The sequence below is a fragment of the Phaenicophaeus curvirostris genome, chromosome 38 (assembly GCF_032191515.1).
Source record: "Phaenicophaeus curvirostris isolate KB17595 chromosome 38, BPBGC_Pcur_1.0, whole genome shotgun sequence".
NCBI classification, from domain to species: domain Eukaryota; kingdom Metazoa; phylum Chordata; class Aves; order Cuculiformes; family Cuculidae; genus Phaenicophaeus; species Phaenicophaeus curvirostris.
The window spans coordinates 819,120-831,857 of NC_091429.1; positions in this window are offsets into that span (position 1 = coordinate 819,120).

A 12,738-nucleotide genomic window follows, 5' to 3' on the forward strand; every position below is an offset into this window, starting at 1 on the left:
GGACCATGAGATGGAGGAGCTGTGACCTCAGCTTGCTCCCATTGGGCACTTAAGGTTCCGGCTGATGAGTGCAATTTGGGGTGGCCCCTCTTGGATGGGTGATGAAACCAGCCCCAGTCTCACGGCTGAATCAGGTGAAAAGGACTTTAGGGCAATTGCTGGATGCCAGGAGATGTCAGCTTCTTCTTTCCATTCTTCCCAGTGACCATCACCCTAGGAGACATCGAGGTGGCAACCAGGGTTGATGGACCTAGTGGAGCAAAGCAAAAGATGTGTAATAAATGCTGGAGGGATGTGAAGAGGAAAGGAGACGCTGGGGAGGTGACTGCTCGTTGGAAAACACCCTGAGGAAATCACCTCCCCCTTTGGAATCAGATGCGGCCCCCAAGGGCGAGGGTGAACCCCATGCTCTGACACTGTCCACTGCACCACCCAGAGCCATGCAAAGATCTCCTTTTTTCACTCTTCACCCTTGTCCTTGTGTCTTTCACCTCTTGGGCCTGAAAAACGGGACCCTGAGCTTGCACATCACTCCCAGTCTCAGCACCTCCAGCCGAGGCGCTTGGTCCCTCCTAATGCTCTTCATCCCCTGCAATGCCAGGGGGGTTCATCGCATCCACCCTGCCTCGGGGACCTCACTGCAGCCTCGCCTCCCCTGCTGGCCCCTACCAAGAACAGGCAGTGAAGGGTGCAGAGAGGCCCCAGGGAGCAGCCCCCAGCCCCAAACGCTGCATCATCCGTCCTAATGCTCCTCATCCCCTGCCATATCGGGGGATTCGTTGCATTCCCACTTGAAATGGGGTCCCTGCTGCAGCCTTGCCCTCCTTGCTACAGAGAGTGTGAGCCCTCCTCAGGCCCTTCGTCCCCTGCAATACCTGGGGGGTTCATCGCATCCCCCCGACACGGGGCTGCCACGAACGGTCCCCAGCGACCACGGGGAGCAGCCCCCAGCCCCAACCGCCACGGCCTTTCGCATCTGCCCAGCCACGGCTTTTACAGCCCAATGTAAACCCAGTGGCTCAGGACGTGTCAGTCCTGATTTATACCGGCATAAACCGCAAAAAAAAATAAAACCCGCCGAGGCGCAGGTACTGAGCTCCGTTACACCAAGCACAGGCTGACGGCACCCGCGAGCAGCTCCAGCCAGGCTGAATTTGGCCCGACTTGTTTAAAATTCCTTTCTCTGCACACGAACCCATTTTCGGCGAAGTTTAGCCTTGGGGAGATTTATTTCCTTGTTAGCTCAAGATTTTCCTATTAGCCCATCTCCAAGAAACATGGCTGCGTTTTCTCCAGCGCACCAGCTGTTGTGCGAGATGCAGGTACATATTACAGCCGTCATTAAACGGCCTGTCATCCCCAGCTTTCTAATTACCGTATGAATAGAGAGGAGCACGAACAGAACGGTCGATTGTTCCACTGTGACTTGCAAGGGGAAGCAAAAATGGAAGACGCATCCATTGCGTTTGGGTGATTCTTTCCCTTTCCGACAAGGAAATTCGCGTCGGATTTGGCTGCGAACAAAGCGCCGTGCAGCGTTTGTCGAGCTGGTTTCACCAAAGGAAAGACACCCCCCCGGTGTGTTTGCGGGCTCCCCCTCTTCTCTTTCCCACTTTGGTTGGCTTTAAACATGTAATTTAGCAAAGCAGCACAACCTAAAATGAGGGAGGACAAACATATGGTGAAGTAGATGCAGGGAATATTCCAATAAGCAGTAATATACTGCGAAGATGTGTCCTGGTTGCAGTCAGCAGGGTGGGTTGTTTTTTTGGGTTTTTTTTGCAGTAATAGCTCCCTCCTTTGTTGCAGGAAGTCAGGGCTTAGTTTTGCAGAGAAATTATCTTTTCCAAGCTCTTTTTCTGTGCAAGGGAAAAAAAAATCAACATCGCTGTGCCGGGGTCACAAATTGCCCATCGGCGAGTGGCAGCATGTTTAGCATCCAGACACCCTTGATTTGCAGCACCTATTACTGGCATTTTATAGACTGGGAAAGAAATAAAAATGAAAATACAACAAAAGGCGGCACAGAGGTACCAAGGGCTGGTCCTGGGAAAGGAAGAGATGAAGACTTAGCTCAAAATGTGATCCCAAAATGAAGTGTGAGAGCCAGCACACAGGCTCCTGGTGTGGGAGAGGTGATGGCTGCTCTCCTAAGGCTTCAGCATCCATTTTGGGAAGGTCTAGGAGAAAGAGGTTGCTTAGATGTAGTTTGTTTTCCATATTTTCTTAAACTGTTTGATGACTGGAGATGGCCCACGATGTCCTTTCTCCTGGAGGTGCCACCTCCACCTCAGCCGTGTGGACTCACTGGTGTCTAAGGGAGGTTGGGTGTGAGACCCCAGGGTATCTTCTGCTCTCCCCAGCTGCCCAAGTGCACAAAACTTGTGAGAGATGAGCTCTTTGGGGTTTCTACCTAATACAACCCGTCTCATCCTTTACAGGGGCAGTTTTCCTGGTGAAAGGTAAAAAATGAACTTCACAGCATCCCTCGAGATCAGCACATCAGGGGGTTTGGATCCAAAAGAAGGTCATTTTTTTTTAGGGGTCAAGGGAAGCCAAGCAAGCAGATCTCTGCAAAGATGCCTCATCTCTTCCTCACCCACATCAAAGAATCTGGACCCTATCAGGCCACACATCTGCCAGAAGATGGAGCTGTGGTTGGACGTGCACCTAACCGAGGAGCCCCACCAGGATGCCCAACATCTGGAGATGCAGCAGCCGTCGGGATGGATTCAGGAAAGCCGAGAGCCCGACCTCTGCCAAAGAGGCCAAGGCGAGGAGGAGCGAGCTCTCAAACCGCCTGCTCTCAGGCTGCTCAGGTTTTATAGACCGACCCCGTCCCCTTCCCATCGCGCCAGAAACCCAGCAGCATTCTTGGGATTAACGATTTCCAGACATTCCTGCCTGCAGCCGAGGAGGAGGAGGCACAACACCAGCCAGCGGCCTCGGTGGGAACGCGGGCAGATCGGGAGGAGAACCAGGTTTAGGGGGTTGGGGCATGAGAGCTGCCTGTGGAGAAGCGGAGTTGCACCTCCCAGTGTCCTCAAATGGAGATGCCATCCTGGAGGTGCATGAACCCATCTGAGTCTTGGGCATCCCTCAGGGAAACAGAGCGCTCTGGGATGCGAGGAGGAAACCACCTCATCCCTTTTGCCCCCCAGCCACCCCCAAGTGCTTGTTTTAAACAAATCTGAGCAACCTGGGACACTGTCAGCCCCACGGCTCGTCCTTGTGGGCACCCAAACCCAGCACCGCCTGCTGTCCCCCCCAGCTTCGCAGCACGGCTCTGAACCACCACGGCCGCAGCAAAGCGGGTGTTTTCTTCCCTCCCTTCTTTGTTTCTCACCAGCTCCATCTGCCTGACTCCCCACCTGAAGGCAGCGCGGTCCTCTGTGGCATCTCAGAGCGTTGCCATGGAAACTATAATATCACAATCCGGAGGATGATGGCTTGGAGTGGGAAGGGAACAGCAGGAAACAGTTTCCATGCAAATATCCGTTGCAATAAAAGGCCAATAAATAAACAAGCAAAGGAACTGGGGAGACTTGAGGAGAAAGAGGAGGAGGGGGGGAAGATATAAAACAAAAAAATGGGATGCCAGCTCACTCCTGAAGAGCTCGTTACCTGGAGCTCGGCATGCAAATGAGCTTTGTTTTAATTGTGGCTTTTTGAGGTACGTTGGCAGAGCAGTGACACCAGGCGAGGGTTAATGAAAGCCCCTGTGCCCGTATTGGCTCTGAAAGGCAATTAGCACCAGGCTTTAACAAGCTCAGGTGGCATTGGAGGAGGAGGTTTTGTGGGGCACAGGGTGTCCTTTTGCCCCACACGGGGCACAGGTTTGGGTGCACTGGGGTGGCCTCGGGAAGCTAAAAGAGTCCAAAAAAAAAAAAGGTTTGTATGGACCCTATAGGGCAGCAGCTGCTGAGGTTTTATAGAGCCCTGGAGGGGGCAGAAGGGGATTGGCTGGGAATGGGGGTGGTGCCACAGGATTGGCTGGAAGCAGAGCCAGGTGGGAGCACGGGATTGGTCAGAGCACAGATGGCAGAAGGGGATTGGCTGAGGGGGGACGCAATGGCCAATGAGGAGCGACACCAGGGGCAGGGAGAGCTGGAACCCTGGGAGATGCAGAACCAGGGATGCTCTGTGGGTTGGGATGAGATGGGATGGGTATGGGTATGGGTATGGGTATGGGTATGGGTATGGGTATGGGCATGGGCACGAGATGGGATGGGATGGGATGGGATGGGATGGGATGGGATGGGGATGGGATGGGAGGAGGGTACGGGGCTCTTCTCCCAAGTGACAGGGGACAGGATGAGAGGGAATGGCCTCAAGCTCCACCAGGGGAGGTTCAGGCTGAACATTAGGAAAAAAATTTTCATGGAAAGGGTCTTTGGGCACTGAAACAGGCTGCCCAGGGAGGGGGTTGAGTCCCCTTCCCTGGAGGGGTTTAAGGATCAGGTGGACGAGGTGCTGAGGGACATGGGTTAGTGATTGATGGGAATGGTTGGACTCGATGATCCGATGGGTCTTTTCCAACCTGGTGATTCTGTGATTCTATGATGGGATGAGATGGGATGGGATGGGATGGGATGGGATGGGATGGGATGGGATGGGATGGGATGGGATGGGGCCCCTGGAGCAGGATGTGGCCCCACCAAGGACGCACCACAAGGGGAGGTGCCATGGACCATCTAGTTTACAAAATTCCCACTGCCTGAATGAGTGACCCCTTCCTCTGAGCCCTCCAGAGCTGCTGGGGTGGGGATGAGGGACAAGGACAGCCAGAGGGATGCCATGCCCTCATCTCTGACCCTCAAACCAATCCCATCAGGACAAGGTGGGAAATCATTCCCACAGATCCCCACCTCCCTGCTCTTTGGGGTGTCCCAATGCCTGCATTTTGGACCCCACCACAGCGCGGCGCCGCGCTGCCCGGCTGCAGCCGCACCGACAGGGATTAACCCAGCTCCAGCGTGTGCGAGCTTGCAGCATCGCTCCCGACACCGAGCCCTGGCTCCGCTTAATAACCCAGGAGCCCTCACGTAGGATATCGTGCGAGAAGCTCCCAGCCGTGGGCTGCCGAGGAGAGGGAGGAATGTGAAACGCGGCGGCGGTGAGGGGTGAGGCCAGCTCTGACAGTGGCTGGCCTTGAGCAAGTCGTGGCCTCGTGCCTCGGTTTCCCTGCCCGTGATGCCAGAATGGTGGCGCTGGCACCTTCTTCTGAGGGTGCTGGGGTAGACGTGATCTCTTGAGGGCTCCTCTCCTCCAGACCCTTCTTTGGCACCTCGATGCCGTTGGAACCATGTCCCCCATGGGGTTTTGTTGGCGTAATTATAGTTTGTGTAAGCAGCCACACCTAGAATCGAAATATCTATGCCTAAACTCAAACTATGTGCGAGGCAGGTCTTGGATTCACCAAAACCCTGAGCCCCAGGAGGAAAAAGGCAATAACTGCATGGGGCATCAAGAGTTTTTTGGCAAAATGGAGCTCTTTGGGGTAAACTTGATCTGCACACAGAGTTACTGGTTGTGTTTGGCTGGAGAAAAACTAAAGCGTAACCCCCTTTTGGTGTCTCTGCAGCTTCTCTTCGCACTGTGATGGCCAGGGATGCAACGTGCTCAGCCTGGCTACCGGCTGCCCAGAGGCCACGGTGATGGGCGCCCTTGGAAAAGCCTGGAGGAATGCAGGAGTGCCGCCTCACCAGGGTCCTATCCTTCCACAGCCACCCAGCATGGCCTGAGCTGGCCGTGCAGCGAGGCCAGACCTGCTCTTGGTGCCGGGGTCAGTCCTCGGTGGTGGCATTTTCTGACTTAGGTTGCTCCTTGCTCGCAGTTACGGGCTCCGACGATGGGTGGGTGGCGGATAAAGTCACCTACGAGCATCCACGGTCTGGGGATTTCCTAAACCCCAGATGATATCGGCACCTGCGGGTGAAAGTCCTGCAGAGCCGCTCACTCATGCATTTGCCCTGTGGGGGTTGATCCTGAATTAGCATCGCTCTTGGCCCCATCTGCCCTTTCCGGGCTTGCATTTTCTGAGCAGCAACACTTGGGGTGCTGCCACCCCACTGCTTGGCCACGAGGACCTCTACGGAAGGTGCCCAGGATCTGCCCTCTGCCCTACCTCTCCCTGGCCCCTGTTTGTTCCCAAACCTCCGATTCTCTAATTTTCCTTTTAAAAAAACCATTAGGCTTATACAACCACATTAAATGTCTCCTGACGGACAAGAAAGGACACGAATCCAACCTTTCATCATTCCCACCCCCAAATAAATCCAGACAAGGTTCCTTTGTAGCAGCTAAGCTGAGACACCTTAACACTTCCCTGCTAGCAAGCTCCAAGTTTCTTTACTCACCATATATTTCCCCTGACAGTTTGTACAGATACTTAAGACACCATATAATTATCATCACAGCTAAAAGGCAAGGGCTGATTTATTTGTGACAAGCACCACCTTTCCGCGATGACGCCATTGACACTTACACCGAGGGTTTTTTTGGCGTGGGGAGGTATGGAGAGCAGCAGCCAGGCTGCTTTCTCCTCCCTTTGCTTTTTTTTTTTGCTCTCCGTGCTCATCCTTTTCCCCGCCGGCGCTTCTCTGCGAGACAACCGGCTCCTGGTCCCAGGACCGTCCCCACCATCCCCTGAGCCCCCAAGGCTCTCGTGATTTCACGGCTTGGGCTGGTGCAGGTCTCTCCGTCTGCACTTCTTTTGACTCTTGGCGTGTGAACAATGCGTGCACTTATCTCAGTACTTATTTAGTGCCCAGCTCCACACCCTGAAATTGCCTGATTATAGCTTTCGGAGCCTGTGTGATGCATTGGGTTAGGCAAACAGATGTGCCAAGCAGTCTTGTTGAAAACCCACATCCAGGCAGCAGCTTTCAGCTCTCCAGGTTGTTCCCTTATTTTTTTTTTTTCCCTTTCCCCTCCTCTCCCTCCCCCTTTCCCTTTCAGAAGCAGCTCTAATAATTGCCTTCATATTGCTCTCAGCGAGGGAAGGGCTGGGGAGAAACGCTCAATGTTTCAGCCACTTGCCAGTAATTTTCTCTCCGAGGAATGGGCCCCTCCATAGCCAAGAACTCATGACTCTTTTGCCTGGTTGTCTCCTTGCCTAGAACAAACCCACCTCCTCGCCTCCTCCCTGCCTCCTCCGCCAACCAAACCGCCAAGACGTCTCCTCTCAACTCGTGACCTCTTCAGGTGCACGTCTCCACATGGCAAGAGCTGCAGGGGGAAAGCAAGTAAGACTGGGCTTTGTTGGCACCAAGGGTGGCCTTCTCCAAGCCATCCTCTACCTCTCATGGCACTTCCCAACCCTACAGTTCACCTTGAATGGGCTCGAAGGCAGAGGGCGACTTGTTGGCCCTGGTGTGGAGTCCAGGAGTTGTTTCATCCCAGCCTCATGTTGTGAATTTGCCTGCTCTTCTTTTGGAGCCTGTGGAGCACCCTGTGAGGGCCATCTGCCCATCTAAGAGAGCAAAATCAGGATGGGAGGAGGGTTTTTTAGAGGTACCGGTCTCTCTGCTGAGTAAAAAGGCTTTCCTGGCTGTTGATAGACAAGATAAAATCTTACCCCAGAGGACCAGGAGAGATTTGATAGGAATCTCTTGGTTCTTCCAGATCCTCCTCCCAGCACAGCTCACAACTCAGCCCTCACGGTAGGAAACCTCCATGTGGGGAACAAGCCCTGTGAGACCTGAGCTGCCCAAATCATCCCCTGGGCCCCCTGGGATCACTGCTCCCACCAGGGCTGCCCTGAGCCTCGCTTTGCCCTTGAAAGCTGCTCTCAGATGCCCATAGCTGAGGGCTTATGGCCCATCGGTTGGGTTCTTCCTCCTCCTTGCCATGCTCTGATGCTTTGAGGGGTTGTTTAAGACTTGGGCCAACAAGGAAGGTGCAGCTCACTAGCACTTTGTCATTGCTCCCAGGCCAGCAGATGCAGAGACCAGCAGATGCAGAGACCGAGGTGACGTTTGCCGGCACTGAGGCTTGAAGGGAAGGTGACTGGAGCACCTGCTCCGTGCATCATCTCCGTAAACACCAGTGTTTGAATCTCATGAGGAGTATTGTTGAGATGGAGACCAACGTGCTGCTCTGGGGGCTGATACAGGAATCCCGGCAAGAGCAACTTGCATGGGGACATCCGTGGTCTTCAAAGATTGCATGAGTTCAAGGACTCAATGTCCTTCCTGTGCTGAGGACTCCAGAACTGAATGCAGGGCTCCAGGTGAGGTCTCAAAGAAGCCACAGCTTTCTTCTCGGCTTCTGCCCTGTCGATCCTAACTCTGCCTGCCTTCCCTTGCCCACTTTCACGTGCAGTGACGGGCTCAGACTAGCTCCTTTCCTAGCAGCAGCTACAGCGGCTTTCTGAGTCACCCTAACATTCCTGCATGCCCCAGAGAAGAAGGGATTGCAACCACTCAGCTCGGTGCCTTTGCTGCTGGTTTGCATCACCAAGCTCCCCTTGGAGTGGCGAATTAAGCCGGTAGATCCGAGCTTAACTCTAGGACAGATCTCTTCCCTGCCCCTCCTCCTGCTAATTCAGAAAACTATTTAAAAAATGTCCTGGAATCAACCCAATGCTCTGTGGAAAATGAGGAAAAAGGGAAAAAAAAAAAAAAAGGGCAAGGAAAATAATAATAATATCAAATATTAAAAAGGGAAACCAGATGCTGTTTGCTCTTGAGTAGCACATCCAGGCAATTCCAGGCTGTTGCACACGTTCACACCAGCTTCCTGCGAGGATGCTTAAATGAGAAGGACAAAGGGTGAGAGAGGGGAAAGCATCCCCCCCTCCTTCCATCAGCGTGAAATGCCATCCCATGCCCACCTGAATCCTGTGACGTCTCAATTTCAGCAGGTTCCACCTGGTTCCTGACGTAGGCAGAGGGGGGAAATACGCGCACGCCGACAATTCATCTGCGCTATCTCGGGTACCGATCTCCAGTGATTCACCCTCTGCAGGTGCCTCTCACCTTTGATTATAACGGGAGTTTTTGATACCTCAGCCTTTATCGTAGACAGGTCCTACCTGTGCGTCCGCTTTTGAGCACCTCATTCAAGACCGGTGAGGAAGATAACGCAGGAAAAATATTGAGAGTGATCAGAAGGCTTAATAAAACCCAACCCTGCTTGTGCTTTCTTTCCAAGGGTTCCAGAGAAGAGGAAGCAAAGGGAGCAATAGCTGCTTCGTGTGAAAGTTTGCTGGAGAGGGAAGAGTCAGTTATTCTCTCTATCTGCTGGGGACATGAGAAGGCTCATAGACTCATAGAATCATGGAATGGTTTGGGTTGGAAGGACCTCAAAGCCCATCCAGTTCCAACCCCCTGCATGGGCAGGGACACCTCCCACTGGACCAGCAAGGCAAGAGATGGGATTCTGCCCCTCTGCTCCGCTCTGGTGAGAACTTACCTGGAGCCCTGTGGAAGGACATGGAGCTGTTGGAGCGAGTCCAGAGGAGGCCACGGAGATAGTACAAGGGCTGGAGCACCTCTGCTAGGAGGACAGACTGAGAGACTTGGAGGTTGTTCAGCCTGGAGCCTCCTTGTGTTACCAAAGGAGAGTCTTGGAGGTCTGATAACCATAAATTATTCTTCTTCTCCTGCCTAAGATAAACTTGGGGCATTACAGTCACTTTTAATTGAACACCTCTTGAGAATGACCCAATCTCAATTGCAGTTGCTGCTGGTCAACACTCATCCCACAAAACGGGTTCTCCATGCCCTGCTGGGTTAAATTTAGGAGTATAGAGAAGGTCCACCTGAAAAACTCTGACCTTTTCCCCCAGGGGCTCAGAAACAGATGAATTACAGGCAGAGGTTGGCCAGCGTTGTGGTGGAGAGGAGCCAAGGTGTCCTGCATCCCAAGCCTGTGGCTTCATGGTAAAGTCTCCCAACTCTTGCATATTTCTTGGCCCGAAAGTAGTGTAGCTGCAGGCCCAAGTGGTGCAGGGAACCAAAGGCTGTGTGAATTCCATTTACCCTCTCCCATGGGCTTTTCAAATAAGAAAAAAAAAGAAAAAAGAGAACACCCAACCCCGGAATGGCAAGGAGAAAGACCTTGGGTGGCAAAACCACATGTTTATAGCCCTTAGGCTTTGACAGATCGTTGGCTTTAGAGCCTTTCTAGCTCCAGAGAAGTAGGAGACAGCCAGCTGCAAAAATATGTCATTGCCAGGGTTTTGGGAGACACATTTTTGGCAGGCCGGCTCACGAAGACAGCCCCGCTGTCACCACAAAGCGCTCGTGGGTTTGACCACATGTTGACGACAGCTTTGAGGTTCCCTTGTCTTCTCGGAGGCTTTTCTCAGGAGGAAGGGTGCCGAGCCATGGGTGCGCTGCAGTTTGTGGCTGGAAACGATCCCTGCGTGCAAGGAGGAATGCGAAAAACCTGAACCCACAACCACGTTGAGTTATTGTCCGTGACAGGCAGCTGCGAGCACAGCTGCCAGCCAAGCCTTGAGCCTCTTGCCCTGGTGGGGTGGCTTTCTGTCATGTTTTGGTCTTCCTCCATGGAAATCCTTGCCTGGTGTCAGAGGAAGGCTGTGGAGTTTGGCTTTTGTCAGCAGAAACATCTCTAAGGTCTCGTAGAGTCCATGCATGTCGGGTAATACAAAGGAAGAGCGGTACCCACCTGAATGGTGGGTTTTTTCATCTTCCAAGAGCAGCCACATCACTGGGAGCCATCTCAAGACCTATTCTCTGTCCCGGAATGTTCTTTGGAGCAGCTGGGAGCAGAATGTGCTTCACATGATCCATCCCACAGCTGTGTGGGCTGCCCATGATGTGGCCAGCGTAGGGATTGTTTGGGTTTGGAACCACCAGCAGCAAAGCAGCGAGGAAGGCGGTTATTGAAATCCACCCTTGCTATGTTCAGCATCTCAATTTGAGGCTCTCAGCTCCCCCTTACAGCTCATCCAGGCCTCTGCATGACACAAACCCCACCTGATGGCACCGCATCTCCTTGGGATGCTGCAAGACGAGAGTCCCGAAAGGATCCAGGAGATCCGAGACACCTACCTGAAGGGGAGATTTGGGGTCAGTAGCTGGGGAGCTACCTTCTGCAGCACAGCTCTCCCATCTGGGGCTGCTCTGGGGGATCCTACCCCACAGACCTCTCTGCCCCACCAATGTTTGGTCCTTTTTATGCTGATGACCAGTTGGAAAATTCCTCTTTGGAAAAGTAGCTCTCAATGAAGAGCCTTGTCCCAGTAGCTCAGCAGCTCCTCCCAAGCCCTCAAAACCAGATTTGGCTTTGGGACCTTTCCTTTGCTCCCATGTGAGGCTTTTCTTCTGCATCCTAATACTCACCCGCATGCTGTTTACAGGCTGTGAGATGCATCTCAAACCCAAACTGCTGCGACTTGCTGGTTTGGGTCTGCCCTGAGCCCTTCCCCTCCCCATATCTGAAATGACACTTTAAAAAATCCTGCTTAGCTCGCATTTGGCTGCAAAAAAACTCAAATCATCACCATCAGGAGCCGCGGCGTCTGCAGGGATCACGCTGGCAAAGCAGGGATATATCCAGGAGGAAATAATGTAGATTCGTGTGTAGGCAGAGGGAGAGGATTTGGGGTATTAAAAGCTGTTACAGGTGGGTGATGCAGCAGGCTGGGAGAAAATAATATGGGAAATGGAGGGAGAATGTTGAGGAAAAAGGATGGGTGGATAGATGGATGGGTGTAGGAACCCTGAGGAACCTTGTGTGACCCCATAGCTGACCCTACCTCGGCCAGGAGCTTGGACTCAGGACCTGAGATCGCATCCAACCCCATGATCCAACCCAAATTTCTCTGTAATCCCTGCACACCGCACCCCACTATCCCACACCACGTCTAAATCCAGACACATTCTTGTCTCTCTTTGCAGGAGATGTTGCACAAGTGAAGGGGTTAGCAGCACGCGAGGCACTAAATAAAAGGTGGAAAGTCCTTGTCTGGTTCCCCTCCCAGGCATTTCGGAGCCATCCCAACCCCAGAGGCTCGAGTGCATCCCGGGGAGAGCCTGGAACAGGTCCCTGCCTTGTGGTCGTGATGGGCTGAATCAGCTCAAGGCAGTTCTTATCCTGACATGTCTAATTGATACCTTGGGTCCAAGGTGTCATTAAAACGCTTGGATAATCGCTACGGGTACAGAAAGCCGGACTGTCTGTTTAGAGGAGGGTGATTAATGTTCCCAAAATCCAGCGTGGGGTGTGGGAGGTGGGACGGAGCGGAGCAGAGGGGCCCGAGGGCTGGAGCAGCCCCTACGGAGAAGGACCCAGGGGTAGGGGGTGTCCCCAGGGGGGGTCAGTCCCAGGTCCTCCAGCCTGGATGGGCTGCGAGTGCTGTGTTGGCACTGGTAGGCTCGGCGGGTGATTACGACCTCTCGTTTAATCTTTTTTTATTAGCATCAAACACCCATAGTCTTGTAAGTACATGTGTTCTCCTATTGACGCGAGGGAGCCTTTGATGCTGATTTACAGCGGCGAGGTGCAGCCAATCTATAATTGTACCCTAAAAAAGGGGGATATTAAGGAATTAAAGGTATTTCTGCGGAGCCAAGTGCTCCAGTTCCCCACTCTGGCACCGTCCCCCACCACTTTGCTGTGTCTCTCCCACAGACAAGAGGTTGCACCCACTGGGGACGTAGCACAGAGTCAAACCACCCTTGGCTTATGGGTACAAGGTGATTCCCCCAAACGCCTTGTCCTGGGACCCACAAAACCAAGAAAGCCTGGGGAAGATGTTACTTT